At 45.0% G+C, this 24,824-nt stretch overlaps 1 pseudogene; it reads left to right on the top strand.

Annotated features, from left to right (window-relative positions):
* Positions 1 to 24,824, top strand: part of LOC119445322 (vacuolar protein sorting-associated protein 33A-like) — a 75,475-nt pseudogene that overhangs the window by 11,119 nt on the left and 39,532 nt on the right.

Genomic DNA, 24,824 nt, shown 5'->3' with positions numbered 1-24,824 from the left:
TGAGGCACATATACATTCACATTTCCTTGAGCTTCAGGAGAAGTACTCCTCTGCTGAATTTTATACAGACGCTTCGAAGTCTCCTGCATGTGTTTCTTACGCAGCTCTAGGACCATCGTTCTCACTATCCGGTACGCTTAATCCATATACCAGTATTTTTATGGCCGAAGCATACGCGATCCTCTCTGCAGTAAAACACATAACGCAAACGAATCTCACTAGGGCTATTGTCTTCACGCACTCATTGAGCGTAGTCCGAGCCCTAATGAGTTAACGAAAACATAAAAACACTCTCTTTAACGAACTCTATGCATTGCTATGCTCAGCTTATATGGGGAAACAAGTCATCATCCTATGCTGGGTACCTGGACACAGTGGCATAAAAGGCAACGAAGATGCTGACGAGAACGCTACCTCAGTAGCTTTTAGCGACACTGACATTACAAGACCGTAGAGGCTTGGGCCAGTCGGTACATACTCGAAAGGGAAACAGCGTGAAAAAACACAAGAAGACAAGAAGTCTTCTTGTCGTGTTTTTTCGTGCTGTTTCCCTTTCGAACACTGACATTAGCATACCCATTGCAGCCACAGACATTAAACCATAGTTACGGCATAAGCTGAAGAAGCACTGGCAGAAACAGTGGGATACCCAGGTATCCAATAAACTGCACTTAATCAAACCTAAATTAGGGCACTGTATATCGGAGAAAATAGCACGATACAAAGAAGTGCTTCTTTGTCGGTTAAGAATAGGTCATACCTTCGGCACCCACACTCTTACCTACTGACTGGAAGTGATCCTCCGTCATGTCGAAGGTGTGGCAACAGGCTTACAGTTCTCCATGTCCTTATACAGTGTAGGGAAATAGAAAGGGAGCGCACAAAGTACTTTCATTCTGCGTATCGCCAGCATATTCCACTTCACCCAGCATTCTTTCTAAGGAACGAACCGCTTTTCAACTTAAAAACAGTTTTTAGCTTTTTAGATAAGTCAATGTCCTAGAAATAATTTGGCCGGGTCATGTGTAGCACAGCCTCGCCTTCGAGACTGTAGCTGCAGTGACATTAGTCTTTATTGAACATGCCTCTGAGCTCTCTACTTCAAGAGCCCTGAGGAGGCAGTAGTTCTTGTATGTCTCTTATTAGATCACTTTATCGTAGTGAAACTTTTATGCGCGTTTTATTTTGTCATGAATCATTGTCATTATATTTTACGCAGTTTACAGCGACCTGTTCTTAGGCCTTTTTACAGCCACATTACATTTACATTTGTAACTCAATTTAATCACTTCATTCATAATAAATAAAGAATTAATTACCATTTGTCATGGCACTCTTTGGCCATAGCTGGCCCTTGTGCCATTAAATGCCACACATCAATCAATTCGAAAAAATATTCAATCTATCTTTCTATACTGCTACTAACCCAGACCTATTAAAGCTTGCCAAGGTTATTCCTGTTTACAAAAATGGGGACCATAATTTCTAAGAAAACTACCGTCCTCTATCTCTCTTAAGTTGCCTAAACACTGTTTTCGAAAAACTTCGTTCTCTGTTAACTTTGTGTAATTGTAGTTAACAAAAATCTAGCCCCTCGTTTCCTCTTCTTGCTACATACTGTGAATTGTTATTCCATAGTTCTGTAGCCTATGTAGGCTTATTAGCTGTTGTGAAATTTTTAGGCCAAAACATGCTTTCTGGTTCTTCTCATGCAGAAATATGAACTTGTCTGCAGCTGCTTTAAAGGGAATCGAAAGACAGTATAATATGCCAAGCATTCGGCAATAGATTAGTGTTGCAGGGTGTCCAAAATACTATAGTACCATAAACTGAGTACTTGTAAGCAATAAGGTGGCATTAACATAGTGTAGGGCAACAACTGCTGTTATGAAAATATCGTACCAGTTCCTGCCAGCAACATGTCCTGCTTATAAGAAGTGAATTGTAGTTTACTATTGGTGATAAAGAAGCGAGTTACATTGCATTTAAACATGACATAAAATACAGTTTGGCCAAGCTTATTGAATTTTTCAAAAGAAGATATTTCTGACTTTAGTACTTCACACCCTTCCATTAAAAGCTATTTATTTGGAGTGTGGCGCCCTCTTGGTGTGGGGCTGAGCAGTGTATGGACTCTGGGATTACTGGCCTAGCAGGAAATTGTATGTTTTCGGTCATATGAATTGCAGGGCAATTTTGCAGCCCTGACAATTGCAAATTCACATGCAACTTGTTGTTTTTTCTTGAAAAAAAAAAAAAAAAACTTCCTTCGGCTTTTGCAAGGGTAGTCTAACAATTTAAATAGATTGAGTGTTTGACTGTACTGTACTAACACATCAAGACCAGAAAAAACTTGGGAACAGTAAAAAGAGAAATGAAAAATACTGTTCTTAAAAAGGTACACAAACGCAAAACTTTCTGTTTCTGTTTTGTGTTTCTGTTCTTGTGGAGTGTGGCCTCACTATGAACTTGAGTGGGACTCCTGACATGTGCACAAATCGGCCCTGCCACAAGCCACACCATGATTGTGTTTCCAAAACCTGAGCATGTGTCCCAAACGACATTTCATTCCTCCTTTACTGTGCATTCGACAAGTGATATGCCTCACGCTCTGCTGTCGCTTCTTTCGGAATGTGGAGAGCCATTCTCTCCTTCTAATTTGCAATTGCCAAGTACCAAACGCACTCAGCTTTTGCCAATATGATCATGGTGTGGCTTGTGAGCACTCAGCCTGCACATCAGTGGTTCATGATACATGACCACTATATCCGATTTTAATTATGTAAGGAAGCGCCCTGCCCAACATACCTGATGATGCACTCCTCTTGGCACATGTCTTTAATTGGCCTCAATAATGGGTAGTATGTTGTATGTTCAGGGAATTGAGGCCATATACTGTGATTGTGAAGCTGGCAGCTTTCTGTAAAGAGAAAAAAAAAAGAAAAGAGTTATACGCAAACATTGTGTTAGATTCATTTAACAGCACTAAATTTGGTGTGCACTCCACATTCTCTATCTTGAAGGCCACAAAATATAGAAGGCCAAGATTCTGGTGTCAGTAGCAGACTCTCTCGGTTGTGTGCGCAGGACCACCAGGTGACCCAGATGTTCCATTTGTCGAACCAGCGTCCTGTGAGCACCACAGCCCAGCATGTAATCTACATGGTGCGGCCACGGCTCACCCTGATGGACATCATTGCAGAGCAAGTGCTCGAGTAAGTGGCACTGTGTGTCTCACGTTTTCACAACATGCATTCCTACAGACAAGAAGTCCTGCTGTGCTGAAGAAATTTATAGAACTTGAAAATGGGCTCAATGCTGAGCTTCGGAGAACTAAAGCAATTTACAATGAAAATCTTTTGACTGATATTTCTAATAAGCACTCCCCTGCTGCCTAGAGTGTAGTAAATAAAGTTTTAGGCCATGAAAGCAGAAATACGTTTCCTGAGCAATTAAAGCATGAATTGAATTCTGGGGTTCTACGTGCCAAAACCAGTTCTGATTATGAGGCACGCTCTAGTGGAGGGCTCCGGATTAATTTTGATCACCTGGTGTTCTTTAACGTTCACTGCAACGGAAGCACACGGGCGTTTTTGCATTTCGCCTCCATTGAAATGCGGTCGCATTTCGATGGGGGCAAAATGCAAAAATGCCCATGTCCCGTGCATTGGGGGCACGTTAAAGATCCCCTGGTGGTCAAAATTAATCCGGAGCTCTCCACTACAGTGTGCCTCATAATCAGAACTGGTTTTGGCACGTAAAACCCTGGAAAGAAGAAAGATTAGGGATGATCGATTGAAACTGCATTATTTGATATGAAAGAACATGTCCTACAAAATATTTAAAGCTGACTAATAGCTTTAGCCTTATTTATTGATTTCAGTAAGGCGTTTCATTCGCTTGACCATAAAATATTTTCACATAAGTTATGAACTTACCGAATACACGGTAAATCTCTAGCTTTAATACAGTCTTACCTTATGTATCGAGACACACAAATCATCTTTGTTACCAATAACAACAGGTATACCACATGGAAGCGTGTTGGGATCTTTTCTGTTTAACATTGATATAAACAGCATTTTAAACATTGATTCAGCTGTAAAGTTAGTCATACATGCAGATGATCGTACCATGTTTCTTTCTGGTCCTGATGCAAACAAACTCGCAATTAAATGTAACCAGATACTTGATTCGCAACAAATTGGGCACGGGGCACCCCTCAGAATTCAGGCAGTCCCCGCACTTGTTCGGGTATAGCCGTCCCCGCGTCCAAGCGGGGCCAGTAGCGGAAAACGTCAGGCGCAGCGAGCTGCTTCACCCACACGGGGCAGAAACGATGGGGCTCGTCACCCTTCACAGTCCGGTAATGATCCTTCTGCAGTTTCACCTACGGAAACCTTGTTACGACTTTTACTTCCTCTAAATGATAAAGTTTGGTCATCTTTCCAACAGACCAGCGCAACCGAAAGGCCGCGCCAGACATCGGTCCGAAGACCTCACTAAATCATTCAATCGGTAGTAGTGATGGGCGGTGTGTACAAAGGGCAGGGACATAATCAATGCGAGCTTATGACTCGTGCTTACTGGGAATTCCTCGTTCAAGGAGAACAATTGTAAGCCCCTATCCCAATCACGAAAGAAGTTCCACTGGTTACCCAGTCTTTTCAGACAGGGATAAAGACACGCTGCTTCCTTCAGTGTAGCGCACGTGCAGCCCCGGACATCTAAGGGCATCACAGACCTGTTATTGATATGTTACGTGTGGCTAGGAGGCCGCTTGTCCCTCTAAGAAGGTTGTAAGGTGCTGGGAACCCCGCACCTATTTAATAGGCTAGAGTCTCGATCGTTATCAGAATTAACCAGACAAATCGCTTCACCAACTAAGAACGGCTATGCACCACCATCCACCGAATCAAGAAAGAGCTCTCAATCTGTCAATCCTCCCATTGTCCGGGCCAGGTAAGTTTTCCCGTGTTGAGTCAAATTAAGCCGCAGGCTCCACTCCTGGTGGTGCCCTTCCGTCAATTCCTTCAAGTTTCAGCTTTGCAACCATACTTCCGCCAGAACCCAAATACTTTGGTTTCCCGGAAGCTGCCCGCCGAGTTATTTGAGTAACTCGGGCGGATCGCTGGTTGGCATCGTTTATGGTCAGAACTAGGCGGTATCTGATCGCCTTCGAACCTCTGACTTTCCTTCTTGATCAAAGAAAACATTCTTGGCAAATGCTTTCGCAGTAGTTCGTCTTGTGACGGTCCAAGAATTTCACCTCTAGTGCCGCAATACGAATGCCCCCGTCTGTCCCTCTTAATCATTACCTCGTATTCCAAAAACCAACAGAACAGAAATGAGGTCTTGTTCTATTATTCCATGCAAGTTTATTCAGGCGACTCGCCTGCGTTGAGCACTCAAATTTTTTTCAAAGTAAAAGCACCGGCCTTCTCGATGCACACCATGAAGTGCACCAAGAAAGGACCGGCATGATGTTCAGTCCGAGCCGTCGCATCGGGTAGATGCACTACTCGTCTGGAACTGAGATCCAACTACAAGCTTTTTAACCGCAACAGCTTTAGTATACGCTATTGGAGCTGGAATTACCGCGGCTGCTGGCACCAGACTTGCCTTCCAATTGATCCTCCTTAAAGGATTTAGAGTGTGCGAGGTCTGTTAGAAAAGTATCCGAGATTTCGCCGAAGAAAAAAAACTGGCATAAGTGGAGCGTTGGAAACCTAATCACCCTCAAAGTAGTCTCCTTGGGACTCCACACACTTCTCCCAGCCATGCTGCCATTGTTGCAAGCATTTTGAGAAGGCCTCTTTCGGAATCAGCTCAGCTGTCATTGCAGCCATAATGTCCTCTCTTGTCTAAAATCGCACTCTTTTCAATGGCCTCTTGATTTTGGGAAACTGCCAGAAGTCGCAGGGGGCCATTTCAGGAAAGTACGGAGCCTGTTGAACTACAGGAGTCTGGTTTTTCGCCAAAAAAGTCTGAATCAAGTGCGAGAAATGTGCAGAAGCATTTTCAGTGATGGATGCGTCAATTTCCTGTTGACCACAACTCCGGTCTCTTGCACTGCACAGCATCACGTAAGCGATGGAGAACATCCCTGTAGTACTCTTTGGTGATTGTTTGACCCTGTGGTGTGTACTCGTGGTGTACCACACCGCGGGAGTCAAAGAAAGCAGTCAGCATCACTTTGACATTGCTGCGCACTTGGCGGGCCTCCTTTGGTCTTGGTGACGTAGAATGCTTCCACTGTAACGACTGGGATTTGGTTTCCGGGTCGTACCCATACACCCAAGACTCGTCACCAGTGATTATGGTGTTCATGAAGTCGGGGTCACTGTTTGTGGAATCCAGCATGTCCTGTGAGACTTCAACACGAAGTTGCTTTTGCTCCACCGTGAGCAGCTTCGGTACGAATTTCGCCGCAGCTCTCTTCATGGCCGAATTTTTGGTCATAATAGAATGTGCAGAAATATGCTGATGCCCACCTCTCCCGCAATTTCTTGGATAGTCACACGATGGTCCCGCATTACCACAGCATCACCACAGTTAACTTCGGCAATGACCTGGTCATTTCGGCATGTTGATGGCCAACCGGAGCGTGGCTCGCTCTCCACCGATGTGCGGCCGTCTTTAAACCGGTTGTACCACTCCTTAATCAGTGTGGTGCTCATAGCATCGTCACCGAAAGCCGTCTGAATCTTCTGAATGGTTTCCACTTGGCTGTCGCCCAGTTTCCGGCAAAATTTGATGTAGTAGTGCTGCTCCAGTCGCTCCGTCATTTTCCTTGCAATAAAAAAACCGACGAGAGCACTGCGCACTACCTCACTCAAACGCTGCGTCCCAGCGACTGATGCTATCAGCAGGCGGGAAAAAATTCGTGCATGCGCACGAAGGTTCAAGGTCGGCTGAAGCAAGCATGCTTGTTTCATATCCATCAGGTGTCAATAAGGTCGGATACTTTTCTAACAGACCTCGTACTCATTTCAATTATGGGGCCTCAAAAGAGTCCTGTATTGTTATTTTAGATGCGAGAGCATCTTATGCTCGGGGCAGTGTCCATTCTGCGGCGTCCGCACCCATACTGCGCATGCGCAACTCTCCCTCATTCTCCTCTCCTACGCAGGTGTGCGCTCTCCTCCTCTCCGCCACAGGTGCGGCGCAGCAAGTAATTGCATATACTGTAACTCTCTCTCTCTCTCTCACTCTCTCACTCTCTCTCTAAGGGTACGCCGGTAGGTGGCGCAAGTATCGCGGCGCAGTATAAAGCACGCATTCGCTGTGCTTCCTTCATTCTCTCTCTGTGCAACAATGTGCGAAATGCCATGAACAACAACAACGTCGGCGCTAGTTGCAGCGGCAGCGCCACCACCGCGGAGCAGAGGAAGGCTCGGGAAGCCGGGGTTGTTGTGTTCAGAGCTTCGGGCACAGCTGCAACGTGTGCGACCGGCTTTGGTTCGACAACAACCTGAGCAAGGTCGGGAGCGTTCAGAACAACGTCAGCGTCGGGGCAAGTCATGAACGTTCCGATCGAAGTGCAGGAACTCATGCAATGCCTACCCAGGAACGTTCCCGACGACGCGGCGATCGACGTACACATCAAACGAAAACAACCCCGTAAAAATGTCTCCTCTCTTCTTAATACATTCTCTCACTCTAACTTTCATTGGGTTGTGTTGCCAAGTGAAACGAAACGGAAACTCGATGTGCGCCCCCCGCGATGCTTTCGCATCCCACCATGGTTGCCCGTAGGGTGAGATGATGTGATTTTTTCGTCACTACTTCCCCATGCCGGGAGTGGGTAATTTGCACGCCTGCTGCCTTCCTTGGATGTGGTAGCTGTTTTTCAGGCTCCCTCTCCGGAATTTAACCCTGATTCTCCGTTACCCGTAACAACCATGGTAAGCAAGTAACCTACCATTGAAAGTTGATAAGGCAGACACTTGAAAGAAACGTTGCTGGCTCGTGGCCATGCGATCAGCACAAAGTTATCCAGAGTCACCACACAATACGGGCCGAAACCCGATCGATCTTGGTCTAATAAAAGCACCCGTCGCCCAAAGAGCTTCAGGCTCACTGCATGTATTAGCTCTAGAATTGCCACAGTTATCCAAGTAGGAAGAAACGATCTAACGAACCATAAGCCGTTCGCAGTTTCGCCTTATTTCGGCATGTACTTAGACATGCATGGCTTAATCTTTGAGACAAGGATATGATTACTGGCAGGATCAACCAGGTAATTGTTCAACTGCGCGTCCAGCCAGGCTGGATGCCGTTGTTGCGACGCTGAGGCCACCTTCAGGCGCCCCAGCGCGCTTCGTTTTCGCAAAGGGTAGCACTTTGCAGAGTCCGAGATGACGGCGTTCGAGCTCGCTACGGCACCCTCCCCGCAGGGCCGGGTATCACCACGCAGGCAAGAAGCACGCACACTCTCGATCGATTCGTTGCGTCGAGTCGGTCACGGCTTGCGGTACTTCCCTTCAGCCCGCAGCACTGGTGGACCCACCGGTGCTTGCAACGTAGCCGAGACGGCAAAGCCGCCAGGCAACGGGTCACGCCCGCGCCTTCAGCGCTTTCGTACTTGACTCGTCTGAGGACGATACGGAACACACCTCGATTTCATGGAAAAAGCTTCGTCCGCAGCCCCTGACGCATCAAGCGGATGAGGCTGCAGACGATTGCTGTGGGATCCACGGGAATGATACCAGGGACACGCTTGACGGCCACGGAGCCCGCCGCATATCAAACACCCAAGTCGCCCGCCTTCGGGGGCAACTGAGGAACTCGCTTAAAATTAATCCTTTAAAAACAAATGTTATGTTTTTTGAAGCCACAAACAAGGCAGTGAGGACAGAACATGTCAATAAATGTGGTAATTATGAAATTGAAATAATTGAGAAACATACATTGCTCGGTGTACCATTTTCTTCAATGAGATTCACATATTTCCTAGCTGTAGAAAAGTCTACCGTCAGTCAGTGGTGCAATGTTGCCTTGCCGTGGGTTTCTTTCTTTAAACATTAAAATTAAAATATATAATGCATTGTTCATTTCACGAATTAAGTTTTGTAGCGTAGTTTGGCTAACAACAACTAAATCAAGCATACAAAAAGTTGTAACAATGCAAAAACAAACTTTTTCAACATGTTGCCAGCCTTAAATATTATGAATCTACTTCGAGATCTTGTAAAGAACCTCACATAATTAGCATAAAAAACATGTATGACTATCGTGTTCTATCGTCCTTTCATTATTCAAACCAATTCTTTAGGTCCAAGTCAGCCTATAAGTTTGTTCACTATGAGCGCAATGGCTTTTGGAAGGAGCATAATAAAAAAGAGAGTGACAGCAGGAAAAAACTTGTGTCAATACAACGTGCGCAAAATTGCGCGCATAACCTAAAAAAATGTGGGTAGCAGGTACAGTCTAGAAGTCATTTTTCCGGCACCTAACATGCTCAATAAAATATCTGCTGGGCTGGATTGTAGAGTTTCATCAATAAAAAAGTAAGTAGATTTAAGTGCATGGTTAAGCATTCGCTGGCACTTGTGAAGTGTAGATTGCCCATTGTATACTGTTTGCTCCTATCTTGGGGAAAAGTACATACATTGGTCAAATCGCTCGGTGTGTGAACACAAGACTTTTGGAACACGAAAGGTCACTGGGGGAAACATTCATTCCCACTTTAAAGGGCATTGTTCACAATGTGGGTGCATACCGCTTTCAAGTGACACTACCGTTCTTTCTTACCATAAGGATCAGCTTGCCATGGAAACTATAGAAGCTTTCCACGTTAACAAAACACTGTTGTATCAGTCAACCATCTGTTTTACTGAGCCATCATGAGGTCATCTTTCTCAAGGAGCACTAGAATAAATGTGTGAATAACAAAATAGAGGTGATAGGTTGCAAGGATTAGAGCACACCATGTTAAGATATGCTGCCGATCTTTGACACCACAGTGTGCAAGGGCATATGAAGGGCCGTAAACTTGTTTTGCCAAATTTTGATGCCTCAGGGTGCGCGGGATTATAAATATGAAATATTTTTTTCTAGAATAAAGTAGTTGCGAGTGCAGCGAGTGTCGTGTTTTCTTCTGTTCTCTCTGCTTTGTCCTGTTCAGTCCACTGCTTCACCCACGTGGTATGATGTTTACTCCAAATGCTAACGCATTAAAAAACAATAAACACATGGTTACTACGTGAACATGCTTTTATTTACTGAATGAATCAGCAAATCCTGTTTTTACTTTGCACGAAAGCAGTGCAGAAGCTGCAATTCTTGTCATCTCATGACTGATTAGCGCTCGCTGTGGTAAAGATCTCGCGCCTTCCTTCGCAGCACGGCCGTGGCATACGTCTTCATCTGAGACACGCTTTTCACTACCACGCACACATTACAATTATTTTTTCGCCAGAGAGCTGGTTGCCAACAGATTGTCCGTTCATTGTGATGGATGTAGCTGGTGCTCCTCATCCTCGACAGCTTCCGTCGTATTTACATCACCTGTGCACCCATTGCACTGAGTCATAACGAAAACAAATGTTTGCCGCAACTACGACCACTCTTGATGCTATCATGGACGGCGACCACGCAGTGCTGAAGGCATGCGGCTGATGCATGCATCGAGTCAAAACGAAACTACTGTTTGCGGCAACCGCTGTGGGTGCAGTCGTGGTCACTATCGACGCGATCGTGGATGGCGACTACACATTTATGAAAGCATGCGGCCAACACAGTGTTATGCATCGCGGTAAATGCAAGAATAAAGACTATAAAGGCACAAATAGGTACAAAGTGTTCTGGCATTCCTGTCGTTCAGATATGAGATCTGCCGATGACTATGATGTGGACTCCAACTCTTCGTTTCAGTTGGGCAAAAGCAACGTTTTCGCTGTTTTTGACCTCACACATTTGCGGCGCCCCGCACTTGAGGAGCTGCGAGAGTTGCCCGAATTAACCCGTGTGCAGCCAAATACGTCCGAATCAACGAGAGTTTGATTCCACAAAATAATGCCTATGCCTGCCAGGACCAGAGGACCAGTCTGAATTATCCTATTTCCCAAATTAAAGAGGGTCGAGTTAACGAGGTTTTGATGCATTTACTGCATTTACTGCTAGGTATTATCAGTGGCTTAGGAGTGAGGATCAAAGGCGAATATCTAAGCAACCTTCGCTTTGCAGATGACAGTGTTCTATTCAGCAACAATGGGGATGATTTACAACAAATGATTGGGGACCTTAACCGAGTAAGTGCAAGAGTTGGCTTAAAGATTAATATGCAGAAGACAAAAGTAATGTTCAATAGCCTGGCAAGGAAACAAGAATTCAGTATCGCCAGTCAGCCTCTAGAGTCTGTAAAGGAGTACGTTTATCTAGGTCGATTACTCACAGGGGACCCTGTTCGTGATAAGGAAATTTACAGAAGAATAAAATAAAAATTTGGTTGGAGTGCATACGGCAAGCATTGCCAAATCCTGACTGGGAGCTTACCACTGTCGTTGAAAAGAAAAGTGTACTGTCATTGCATTCTACAGGTGCTAACATATGGGGCAAAAACTTGGAGGTGGAGGTTAACAAAGAATCTCGAGAACAAGTTACGGACCGCACAAAAAGCGATGGAACGAAAAATGTTAGGTCTAATGTTAAAGGGGCCCTGAACCACATTTTATCGAAGTGGAGAAAGATATTTGAAGTGAAAATAGGCTATTTCAGAATCACTTTGCTGCAAAAAGTACTTCAATGCATTCAGCAGAAGCGGAGTTATCGGCAATCAAATACGGCTTCCATTGTGCTCCCCTTCCTCCTCCAATGCCTTACACTGCGAAGGCTACAGCGGAGACGTCACCGTGACATCCGAGACGCCACCGTGGCATGCAGTTAAAATTTCCGATTTGGTGCCTACGCTGCGCTAAATGGAGGCCAAACACAGCTGTCCTCAGAGAGCCGCAGTGCGCTTAGCCAGTGGACTTGTGGCGACACCCCACCGCGGCAACCGCAGTGCAGCTGACTGCAGCGACCAATAGAAGCCGCGTATTGGAGTGTGCTTTATTACGAAATAAAGCACACAGAAAAGAGCGAGGATCATGGGGTTTTGGAAACGAGAGCATTTGAGAAAAAGGTGTCTTCGCGTTTCGCTTGCGAGCTCCACGGACCGCATACGACAGCATAACTTGGCTGAGATGTTCACAACAGCCTATGCTACACGCAGACTATGTTATTTCAGCAAGCCCGAGGGGTTGTTCAGGGCTCCTTTAAGAGACAGGAAGAGAGCGGTGTGGATGAGAGAGCAAACGGGAATAGCCAATATTTTAATTGACATTAAGAGAAAAAAATGGAGCTGGGCAGGCCATGTAATTCGTAGAATGGATAACCAGTGGACCAGTAGAGTTACAGAATGGGTGCCAAGAGAAGGGGAGCACAGTCGAGAACGGCAGATAACTAGGTGGGGGGATGAAGTTAGGAAATTTGCCGGTGGAAGGTTGGAATCAGCTTAGCGCAAGACAGGGGTGATTGGAGATCACAGGGAGAGGCCTTCGTCCTGTTGTGGACATAAATATAGGCTGATGATGATGATTACATCAGTGCGAATGTCATGTGCAAATGGGCTGTCATGGTGAGTCGACAGTGCTGGCAATGTGAGGAAGTGCCAGATACGCGAGCAAGCGTTCATTCCCATTTGCTTGCGCCATACTCGAACATACATTTGACAGTGCTGCTGATCCACGTGACCAGCATTCTTGCCTTGGATCAGTGATCACAACTTCATCATCATATGCTGTCATAACAGTATAGACCACTTATAACGTAACCGCTTATAGTGCAGGACCAGATATAGTGCGGTCTTTTCAGACTCCCATTAATTTTCCCATAGCACTCCATGTATACACGTATCGCTTATAGTGCAGTTGCGGGAAACGAAATACCGGTTACAGTGCGGCTGCCTGGGAGTACGGAAGTCAGTGGAGACGGCGAATGCTCCACTCAAACGGGCGCCCCAAGGATTGCTCGAGGAAGAAAGAGAGACGAAGTGGAGGAGAAGGGCGCGTGGTGCGAACGAACAGCCAGTGAGGCTGAAACTAGAATCTTGAGTGTGAGTCGTGAAATATCACGGCGCGCATAGCGAGCAAGGGCCACGAAACTGCCAACGACGGCCAACGTGCGCCTCACGATAACGGCAGTAAACGAAACTTCAGGGAGCGGGCGGCGCCGGCACGGCACGGCGAAGGGCGCACGCGGAGACCATGGAATGTGAGGGAGGAGGGCGACAGGGAAGTGGATTTCGCCTCGGCAACTCCGCCGCTTCGGTGGCTCCCCTCGCCCTCCCTCGTAACTCCTTCACTTTCGACTGTCACCGTGCGCGCTCACCGCCGTCAGGTGCCGCCGCTCCAGCCGGCCTGGCGCCAGCTCCCCGAAGTTTCGTTTTCTGCCGTTATTGGGAAGCGGGCGTTTGCCAGCATGGACAGTTTCGTTGGCCGGCCTGGGACAGCGCCGCTGCTTCCCTCTGCGTCGTAGCCGCAGCGTGCAAGGTCAACACGTGACTAGAAAGTAGAGGAAGCATAAAGGAGAAAGAAGGGTTCACTGCCATTTTCTACGCGTGGCTACGGTAGCGTGGCTGAGACACACATGTTCCGGCGCAACATAGAATCGGCGACCTTACCATTTGAGAGAGGGTGAAATTTCCGCCGCATTTCTTATTTTTTTTTGTTCGCGCGCGACGTTGAGGGGGGATCTCCTAAGCTTTTACTCTATGGCGGTGCCGGAGCAATGCCGGTCGGAGGTGCCGCCGCGTGATTTGGTTCGAATTAACGAGATTCGACTGTAAATTGAATGCAAACGTTCTAGCCGCATTCCTTGACTGTCGCATATGCGTGGCGGCTCGGTGCACACGTTTTGCATATGTACGGGCCTTGAAAATTGTTGCTTTGGTTATAGTGTGGTACCGCTTATAGTGCGGATATTCGCAACTCCGGCTACTTACGTTATAAGCGGTCTACACTGTACATGTAACATAGACCATCAGGGACGCAGTGTCTGTTATGGGGGGGGGGATGTATTGTTTTGAAGCATACGTGAGTAGGATGGGATGTTTTGAAAAATGGTGTAACCAGGGAAATGATCTCATTAAGAAGCTGAGCGATCTTAGCCACCATGGCATGCCAACTTCTGCAATGTGACACCAATGCTTCGCTGTTTTTGGCCATCGTAGTGTTCTGCCATTTGGAGAGTGAAATTTGGATCTATAGCTGCGGAAATTTTCGATCGAGGGAAACTCTCATTTTGCTCGCATTTTGAAGTTTCTGCGTTACACTTAAGTTTTGGTGAATTATTTGCCATGATTGGGCTTTTTCTCTTATTGTTTGAACATGCTAAGAATAGATCTAAAGCGAAAATGGTGGCCTTGAAGAAATGTTGCAGGGCCCCTTTGAAAAAAAACCATCAATTGTAATCGAGTGTGTTAACCAAACACATGTGAGGGGTAACTCGGTGGTGTCCACTGTTTTGTTGCCACAGGCAAGCGCGGCAGCCAAGCAGCCAGCGTAAGGAGTTCCACGTGTTTTTTGTGCCACGCAAGAGCCAGCCATGTGTCCGTCAATTGGAGGTGAGCCTGTGTGTGCTTGTCCGCACATTGAAAACGGGTGCTCATGGAAAGACGCAGCATTTATGGCATTAGGACCCAAGAAAATGCAAACAAATAGGCTTCTTAGTGGCGGAATGTTTCTCGCTGTAGGTGTTGCTTTAGTCTGAGTGTGGTTCAGGTTTGTTATAATAAACTAATCGCTCTTAGTAAAGGAGCAGAATTACTTGGTGCTACTTTTAGAATCGGAATCAGTTTATTTATGCCACTAGTGAAGTAGGAATTACAAAAGATGTGAATACAGAAGGGCACAAGTCCCATAGCAAGGGACTTGTGCATCGTGAGAATAACCATTTAAATAAAAACAACAGTGACAACACATGAAACATCTTACTATAAAATACTATTAAATATTATCAAGAAACAAATGATTGGAATACGGCTTATGGCTGTGAATTAATAAATCATTAGCAGTGAAAGGCTCTAATGTTCAACATTTCAATTAACAAAAAACATCAATGCAAAAATGCAGTAAAAAAACAACTAATAAAAATATGACAAATTGTGCAATAGGACAATGATTATGTTACTTGATTGGCATGTGCTATATCTATTTCAACACAAATGAGGAAGCACTTTTGACAACTGGGGAGAGTAAAGAAAACCATATTACAGTTATAATGTGAATAAAAGATATTTAATGCAACTTTACCATTAACTCTTTCCCTACCATGGGGAAAGGGGTGTTTTTTGTAGGTTACGCCACATATTTTTTTCTGAAGGAACTACTGCACTCATTATTTTATGTAATACATAAACAAAAAGTGTAATGATGCACTTTTCACGCTTAAAAGTGTTATTGACGAGATGTATGTCATGAAAAAGATATAAATTGCCAAAATCAAGATTGTGGGATAAAATTGAGCAAAGTTTGTAAAGACATGCTTGTATCTACTAAGAAAAAATGTAACGAAAACTATGAGATATACAAAATGCATTGCTGTCTAATAGGCACTATCTCTACAAAAATTGAAATTTTTAATTGAACAGGTATTCCGCTAGAAAAATTTATCTGGAAGCACTTCAGTTGGGCGTGCCGGGCTGCAGCCGCCGATGCTCCAGGCTGGTTTGTGTCGTCGTCGCTCTCAGCGTCAAAGCCTGATGAAAAAGCAGCATCCTCAGACTCGCTGCTGCTCGTTCCATCGATAAAAACAGCCGCAGATGTTGCGGAATCACGAGATCTGCGATCTCTTGAAGCACACACGCCGCTCTCGAAGGCGGCCATTTTTGCTTTCTACTTTGATAGTCGCGAAACTTCGGAGCGCATTCAGAAATTACTGCCTGACAGCAAAAACGCGAACTGCTTAGAAAACAAAAATATAGTTCTCCTCCTTCACGTCCAATGGCGCAGTGTCTTCATGATCGGCGCGGAAGGTCTCGAAAGCGGTGTTTCAAACCATTGATAGTGTGCTAACGATGCCCAATGGGCGTGGTACGGAAAGAGTTAAGCTTAGAACAGAGCCTCTAAATCATACACTACATGCCATATTCACCTGTGCAAGACCATCTGTATATGTTCAGTCTGTGGCCTTTGTTAGTGCATATTAGGTGGGCAAATTCTGCACCATTTGACACTGAAGTGGGTCTCCTCAGAGCAGCTGATCAAGTGTTAAGAGTTAGTGTTCACAACTAATTAAACTTATTGTGCACTTTCTGAGGGACAAGGAAGGTAATTAGGAAACTTGATAGTATGTACATTGTTGTATCTAGACAATACTTCAGCAGCAATACTTACCACAGGTAGACAACCATATGAAGCCAACAGGTGATGAAGCCAAGGAAAGGGGAAAAAATGATTTTAATTGAAATGTCGAAATACTGCTAAGAAAATAGAAAGTGAAAGTAAGTGCAAAAATAGCTTGCCACCAGTGGCAGCCAAATCCACATATTTTGCTTTACGTTTGTGATGCTCTAGCTGCACTTGAGCTACAATGGCAACCATCCTCGTATTCACTTTCTTCAGCATTTGCATCTTCTTGGTTTCATTGTTTGCTGGCTTCTTACGCTTATGACTAACAAACGATTAAGGCCTATTGGTTCTGTTCCTTCTCGTTCATTGCCATGGGTTGATATTTTGACATTGTACATTGACATTTCCATCCCTAGTGCTCCGGAAGCAGTCAAGTTGTATAAATTACAGGCTTAGTGAGACTAATCGACTAATGACTCAAACAGTAAAACAAGAGGCTAGTTGACTCATCTATACAGAGTCCCTGGAAGCAAATTGCTGCTCACTTCTGTAATATATGTGTGTGTGTGTGTGTGTGTGCGTGCGTGTGTTTGTTTGGTTGTTTGTTTATTTAGCAGAAGGGGCAAAATGAGATGTGTTAAATACTTGGGTAATGCTTGCATGGTTTATTTTTGATTGACAGACATCTTGCGCTACCTCTTGTAACATCTTGTGCGACTGTGTTCAACTTACTATCTGCCTGAGTGTAGGTTTCGCCTGCAATGCAACCTTTTTGCGAACTTTTTGTTTCAGTTTTTCTACCAAGAAGAGCCACGCTGTGCATGAACATTTATAACTTACTGTACTTCAAAAGGCTGTCTGAAGATGTTGCCACTTGCACTCTTTTTTCCTGGTGCATTCAAGCTTCTGCACTGATGTCATGAGGAGCAGATCTCTGCCTATTTACTTTTTCCTGCTCATTTAAAATATTGTGTGCTCTTATGCAAATTTATACATGCAGGAGGTGCAGAGATGGCCACTTTCGCGACATGGGGAAAGTATCATCAAAGTTGTTCTTTAAAAACAGACTTAATCCTCAGCACTTCACTGTAGTCAAGCAGTTGCCTTGGAATGTGGAACCTCATCAATCAATGCACAGCTATATAAACTTTCACCACAGGAATTACAAAGAATTCATGCATAGCAAGTGAATTAGAAAAAAGTGAGCACTTGGTGACATGCAATTCTTACTGCCAAGTCTCAGTTTAAGTGCAGTGAATGTGTACTTCACAGAAACATATGCTGCATTTTTTACTTTCCTTGTTTCCCCATCGTTTTGCTGCTGTTCAAATAATTTAACTTCGAGCTTTTCCTTCAGTTCTTTTGTTGATCACAAATGTCATGTGCATCCGCTGTCAAGAGTTCAAAGTCCACTTGACAGCGACTGTTGCTGGGCTATGTAGTGTATCTTCCGTAGTATATACTTGCACTTCTGTTGCATGGGTTTCCGCTAGTGGACATTCTTTGTGCTAGCATTTTTATGTTGTGCGTTTCCTCTTGAAATAAATTGGTTGTTAGGAGTGCTTGTGTAAGCGTGTTGTGCCTCTTGCCCTGTTTTGCTTAACCAAGCATTGATGCTTCACCTCAGTGTGCTTGTGATGCTTTGAAGCCACATGTCGAGTTTCACTTCTCATCGACATTGACGGTGCTTTGAAGGACTGGCTACACAGCCAGGCATCATTTTCAGTCACATAGCCGGCAGACTTTCGATGCAGGTAGTACCACAGCAGGGTTAGAAAAATAATGACTGGTTCCATGAAAAATAATGTTCTACATTGGCGGATTGGGTATGTACTGCACATTCTTCTCTGTTCAGGAACGCGGAGTGTATGGAGAACTGAGCATTGAAGAGTACGCCCTCGAACTGTTTCCTGTGGACAGCGACGTGCTTTCAATGGAAATGGACGCCTCCTTCAAGGTGACTGCCCTTGATTGCCCATTACCCAGATTGAGAGTTTCTTCTTAGAACTTGTAACAACTGCTCTCCAGCCAGTTCAGCGTGAATAGAAATTGTGGGGTGACATGGCAGTGCAAGTTAAAGCGCTGTTGGACAGGGACAAGGTGAAGTGCTTGCACACAAAAGTGTTACTCAAAGAAGTCTGTCATTCAAGATCATGTGCTCATACTGCAGTTGACTCACATTAATTCTCACATCAAATGACTGCAGATTTTTGTTTGAATCATCTGAAGCTTGAACATATTGGAGGTACATAGCAGGCTGAATGTAAAACGCGAGCACATTGACACTGTGTGAGCATTCTCGCTCATCAGCAGCTTTACAGCAAAGCTTTTAAGAGGAGTTTTGCAGTGGTTTTCATTTGGCAGCATGGGCAGTATCAACAACCAACAGCCCAGCCTGCTTCTCAGCCACCAGGCAACCGCATGACGAGGCCATCGATGAATGAGAAGAATGGGAACCGGTCACCCTTCTTCTCGTTCATTGCATAGCGAAGGTCTCGACTCCAGCAGTTTTGATGCCTTCAGGTAGCATAGAAGGGTTTTTTGGTCAGCTGCCCGTCCCCAAAGTTCACCTACTATGTGACGTCATAGGTCTAAAATGACATTGCATGTCTGGCGACATGGCCATGAGTGGTGCTGGCTAACACTCCCTGGAATCTTCTACACACACATAAATAGGTAAAAACAGAAGAATGTGAACATGGGAACAATTGCCACGTAGCACAATTAGTAATGCAACGCATGGGTAATGCGGATTCAGCCCACAGCCGTGGCCTAGTTGTAGAGTGCCCATCTCGGCTGCGGGAGGTTGTTGGTTCGATTCCCACCGTCAGCAGGCACCCACTGGTTCAAATGGGCACAAGCGTACCCCGGCCTGGTGTTTGGCTTCTTTCAAGGGTGATACGCTTGGGAAAGGAGCCTGCGCCATAAATTCCCATAGAAATCCTCGTGAGCACAAAAAGAAAAGGGGATGTTTGGGCCACTCCCATGGCAGCCATTTCCCACGTGGCCCCTCAAATGCACAACCCGAGGGCAAACACCCCTTTGCAAGCATTGAGGTCCCATAATGGCCGAGCACCAGACCGGGAGCGCGCTTGTACCTACTTTACCTGTAGGTACCCGGCGGCATCACTTGCCTCCCACAGCCGCGGCGGATGCTCTTCAACAAGGTCGTCTGTGGTTGGACAAGAGGCGCCGAGAGATAACTCGGGAAATCTCTATTGGGCCCCCTTTTGAATTGTAAGCCCTAGAAGAAGCCTTGCGAGGAGACGCCATTACGTGTACCGAAGAGGTACCCAGAATACGTGGCACACATCTAACATCGGGATAGCGTTGATTGCGTGCCTCGTCTGAATCGCATCTCGTCGCATGCGGCGGTTGCAGGCACGTTAACTAGATGGCGCCACCATACTGGCAGAGGCTCGGGTCGTCTGCGCCTGCGCGCCTGCCTATAGGGCGCATATAAAGGGAATTTTTCTTCTGCCTGATAGCAAGCGCTTGCGTGGCTCAGTGGTAAAGTATCCGACTCTCACGCAGCGGGCCTGGGCTCCATCCCGGCAAACAGCTAAAGAAATCTTTAGCTGTTTGCAGCTTAAGTTCATTCTTGGCCTTGTGAAACCTGTCCAGGGTTTTGGGATCATTGCTTCGTTTAGAGCGCCTAAGTCTACGGACATGACGAGATAAATGCAATATGTCGCGAGTGATCCAGGGAAGGTTAGCATTACATTTCTTAGTTTTAATGGGCACAAATCGTTGGGACAAGATCTTCTAAGTATTTAACTAGACAATTTACATCCTGAGTGTCTGACAGAGAAAAAAACGTATCAAAATGATCAGCTAAGAGATCAGTAATGGAATCGTCCGCACGAGCGAAGTCAGGAAAGCTACTAAATGTATAAGGTGATTTGGAGGTTGGACAAGAGAGCGATAACAAAACGCCCTTATTATCTGAGAGTCCCTCAATTAAGGCCATTAAAACAAGCAACGAGTTCCGAACACTGGCACTACATCTCACTTTGCAGGAATCTGCACTCGATGGTCATGTAGCCTTGGCTGTCATGCACGGAACTATTGAAACAGAGTATAGACTTGGTAAAGCCTAATGTCTTCACTGTCCAAATAGACGTAGTTGAATGTCAATGCTGGCAGTTAAAAAGTTCTATGTCCTGGAGTCTTTGAGCCCTTACATAAAATTATGAGTAGTGTTTTCGAGGGAGGGGGAATAAAAATTTGCTAAGTATTTACAAGAAAAGAAAAATTTCTGTTGCTTATTATATTAATTTCAATTTTAGCTCAAATTGAGGAACGTGTTACATTTGAGTGTTTACATTTGAGATTGCCTGGCGGAGGAGGCTCTTGAATGAAACAAATGTGAGCTGTAATATTCAACATTTTTTTTATTATTGTTATGAGGATAGATTTGAACACAGAATTACCAAACAGTACAGATTTTGTAGAGTATTGTTAGTTTATATGCTTTGATTTCTGTAAATGGTCAAGTCTGAGTACTGAAACTTATTGAAAATATAGTTACACATCTTTTCGTTTTTATGTAAAATTTCATACTCATAGAAGACATAATTGAATGGTAAATTTCATTTAACATTCTAAACTAGTCACCTAAAATTGCAAATTTAGAAAGGTTTTTTTTCTTTATTTTTTTTTTTTTTTTTTACTGAGGGCCATCGTAAAGTTAGCTGGAAATGGTCAATGTTGGCTTTGCATGCCTATTTTCCCAACCATCCACCTCCAGATAGACTGTCTTTATCAATTCAGCATCCCCTTTCCTGTGGTGAGAATGTGAGAAGTATGTGCTGATACTTATCAAAACTAGGAAGGTCCGTGGAGCCACTGTGAAGGTGTCGCTGTCTCTGCCATGATGCAGGAGTGCCACGTGGAGGAAGACACGACGTCCATGCACTACGTGGCTCGTGCACTCATTACCCTGCAGTCCCTCTATGGAGTCATCCCGAATGTCTACGCCAAGGGAAAGATGGCAAAGGTGAGAACACCACTAGTGCCTTTTTCGCGTAGGAGCCCTTTTCAAAAGAGCATCTTTGTACCCTTGCATTCAGTCTCTCGGTGAACGATACTACTGATAAACGGTACGTAATTCCCTGTCCCCTTGAGGTTTCATCTAAGGAGAGTCCACTGTATCTTTGATACTACCCAGCCCTGTTTACACTATTCGCACTGCTTATTGAAGTTGGTCAATATTTTAAAGTTGTGGGGTAGTCACAGCTCTGAAGAACCGACACTACACTGTTCTTCCTTTTCCTCCATGCCGCACAGTGTCACTGGGGCTGTCCTCTCTTGCACACTTAGCACAGGATCCCCAGAAGCAGGTTTGAAGTGTAAAATATTACAAGCTTCTCTTAAGTGTATTGGGATGCAGAAACAATCATGGGTGCTCTGATTGCATCTCATTGAGGCCAGGATAATGTTGGATTACACAAAGGTGTATTGCTGGTAATTGATCTGTTGCGAATACAGCCCCGGTGATCTGCATCCAGCTAGTTGAGGTTCACGTTGTTTATTGTCCATATGTTGTGAAAGTACAACAGACAAAATTAAATACAGAAAGAGGTCCTGAAGTGAAGCCACTGTAGTTGGGCCTCTCATACACACATTTTAAGCTAACTGAAATTTGTGAGCAGTTGAATGCAAGTGATGAGTACTAAAACAGTGGTGAAAACAACTCTGTAAATTCAGTTTCACAATACAATACAAGGGAATGCAGTACTAGTACATTAAGCAACAATTTATCATGTTTACATAAAGAAATATACCAGGATAAACAATAAATACAGCAATTAATCACATAATTTAGTAATTGAGCATTCTAATCATTTGAGCATTTTAAAATAAAACAACTGAGCATTGTAAACTGCAGCAGTAACTGACAATAAATAATTAATCATTCGACACTGAAGAAATAAAGGACAAAAAACTACATTTGAATGATGATAAACATGACATAGTTTTTACATCACAGGGTATTGAATTCCACAGTTTTGATGCCTAGAAAAGCAACAGTATGACAACCGTAATTTGTTTGTACGTTTGGGGAAAAAAGTTGTGTGTTGATGCAAATCTTGTCACATTAGTACGTATTTAGTAACTCTTTATGAATCATCTGAAGTAGGTTGCTATGTGTAACAATTCGATGCATGTCATTATTGGGACTATAATTTATTAGATCCTCTATAGGCCATATATTAAACTGTTGATACAGTCATTTGATAAGGCAATCATGTGGACTGCAAGTAATAATGAAGATGCCTTGGTTTTGTATCAGTCGTAATGATGTGAGATGGCAGCGATAGGTTAATGACCGAGAAGTTATACAGTAGTTGAAGTTACTTTGAATGAATGCGTAATATAGTGTGATTAGTGTGCGCAGGTGGAAACATTTTCGTACTCTAAGAAGAATTCTAATACTAGTATATGATATACTTTTTCTGCGATAGTAAGACCTGTAAATTAACTTTCATTAAACTGTCAAACTTAATGAAGTTAAGTTTCACAGCTTAACAAGCTTGACAGCTTAATGAAGCAAATGTCTCGAGTCCTGACTTGAACTAGATGGGACAGCCAGATGTACCAATCTTTTATTTTCTGCTGAGTAACAGTGAATAAACCTGAATTCCTTGTTATAGTGCCTGATGGCTTGGTTGCACATTCTTCTCGATTGTCTTCCGTTGCATTGTGATAAACGTAAAAGGTGGTTTCGTTTTTATCGGGTTACTAGTTCTTTTGTAGGCCCTAGCTGTTCACAGTACCTCTATCTATATTGGTAGCCGTGTATGCCAAGCAACCTAAGCAACTTTCTTGTTGCAAAATGCAACATAATAGGGCAAAATAAATTTTGTGCAACATTGTTGCATGTAGACTTGCAGCTCCTGGCTCTGACAGAGTCAGTTTCAGTAGTCTTGGTCGTCGTCAGCCCCCCTGTTCCCACTTCGCCTACTCAGGAGTTGGCAACCCTAGTCACAGGTGGTGGCCCTTGACCCCCTCCGCAGCTGGTGGGCGACCTGCTGGTGCGTCTGCGCAGAGAGCAGGTGGGCCGGGAGGCGCCCCTGGTGCCCCAGGTGGACACCCTGCTGCTGCTGGACCGACAGGTGGACCTGCTGACACCCCTGGCCACCCAGCTTACCTACCAGGGCCTGTTGGACGAGCTGTTTGGGGTGCAGCACAACCTGGTACGCCTGCCCGAGGCTTCTTCCTCGGAGGGGGCGGGCAGCCGCCAGCAGCTGTGCATCAACTCGGCCGAGGAGCTGTTTGCCGAGCTGCGTGACCGCAACTTCAATGCCGTTGGGCCCCTGCTCAGCCGGGAGGCCAAGAGCCTCACGTCCCAGTATGAGGTTTGTGCTCGTCCCCTGGCTTTGCCCTTTGGAGAATGGGGCAAAAAAAGGACAGGGACACGGAAAGGAGGCAGGCACTGCCTTCTGATTTGCTTGCTTACTTGTCTGCATCTATATTAACGCGATAGCCTTAAGGGCCCCGTGTCGCAGAAAATTCGGCGTCTGTGTAGGCGTCTGTGGCAGAAAAATCATCCCCAACCACCCCGACCGCGTAGGCCCTCTGCGTAGCGCAAGGTGTCAGCGAAGGAGAAAATCATCCCGAACCACCCCAACCGCGCAGGCCCTCCACATGGTGCAGGGTTTTGGTGAACAAAAATTGAATTTCTCACAGTGAAATCCGTCAGAAAAATGATAAAGTATGACTTCACCACAACCTACAGACATTTGTGACGTTGGATTGTAATTTGAATGTATGGGAAAACATAATTATGTTACGAGGAAACTCAAACACAGACCCCTTTTTCAGCATTTCTACCATACCAACCTGGTGCGCTCGGGTAATTTACTTGTGAAAATGCTATCCAGATGGCGCTCGCATCTTCGGCAGGTCAAATTGGGACTTCGCCTGCCTAATGCGTTTCATACACGGGCGCGTCGGGGCAATAGCAAAGAATTAATAAAATAATAAAAAACAGGTGCTAGGGCCTTCACATTTTAATGTGAGACGACTTATATTGCCCCTGGAAAAATGTTTTCCCAGCAATGCATTTCTGTTTAAAAGTGAAGCCAACTTTAAGGGGATTGGTGCAAGCTTGGTCTTTGTAAGCTGGTTTTTCCACGTGCTGTGTTGCGGTGAAGCTCACTGAAACAAAAATGCGATGCGAACGGGGCCCAATAACGCTGTCGCGTTCCACTCTTACAGGCGAAGCTTAAGCATCCTCCAGTTTTTTGTAGGGTTCACAGTACCAGGTTGGCCTTCACAAGGCGGAGGGAAAGTGGGAGGACTGTACCATTGAAAGCAGTGCCCAATGTCAATTGCTGCAGCTACATTTGGAACATTTTCTTTTCATGAGGCACATTTTGCTGGAAGCCTTCTGACCTGCACCACTCAGATGAAATCTGCTTGGCCACTGTAGATGTACACGGGTATGGGCAGAGCACGTCTAGCCATGTTCGTGAACGAGGGGCA

Source organism: Dermacentor silvarum, chromosome 3 (assembly GCF_013339745.2).
Source record: "Dermacentor silvarum isolate Dsil-2018 chromosome 3, BIME_Dsil_1.4, whole genome shotgun sequence".
NCBI lineage: Eukaryota > Metazoa > Arthropoda > Arachnida > Ixodida > Ixodidae > Dermacentor > Dermacentor silvarum.
The sequence above is the reverse complement of the archived record's forward strand: the minus strand, read 5'-3'. Positions and strand labels throughout refer to the sequence as shown.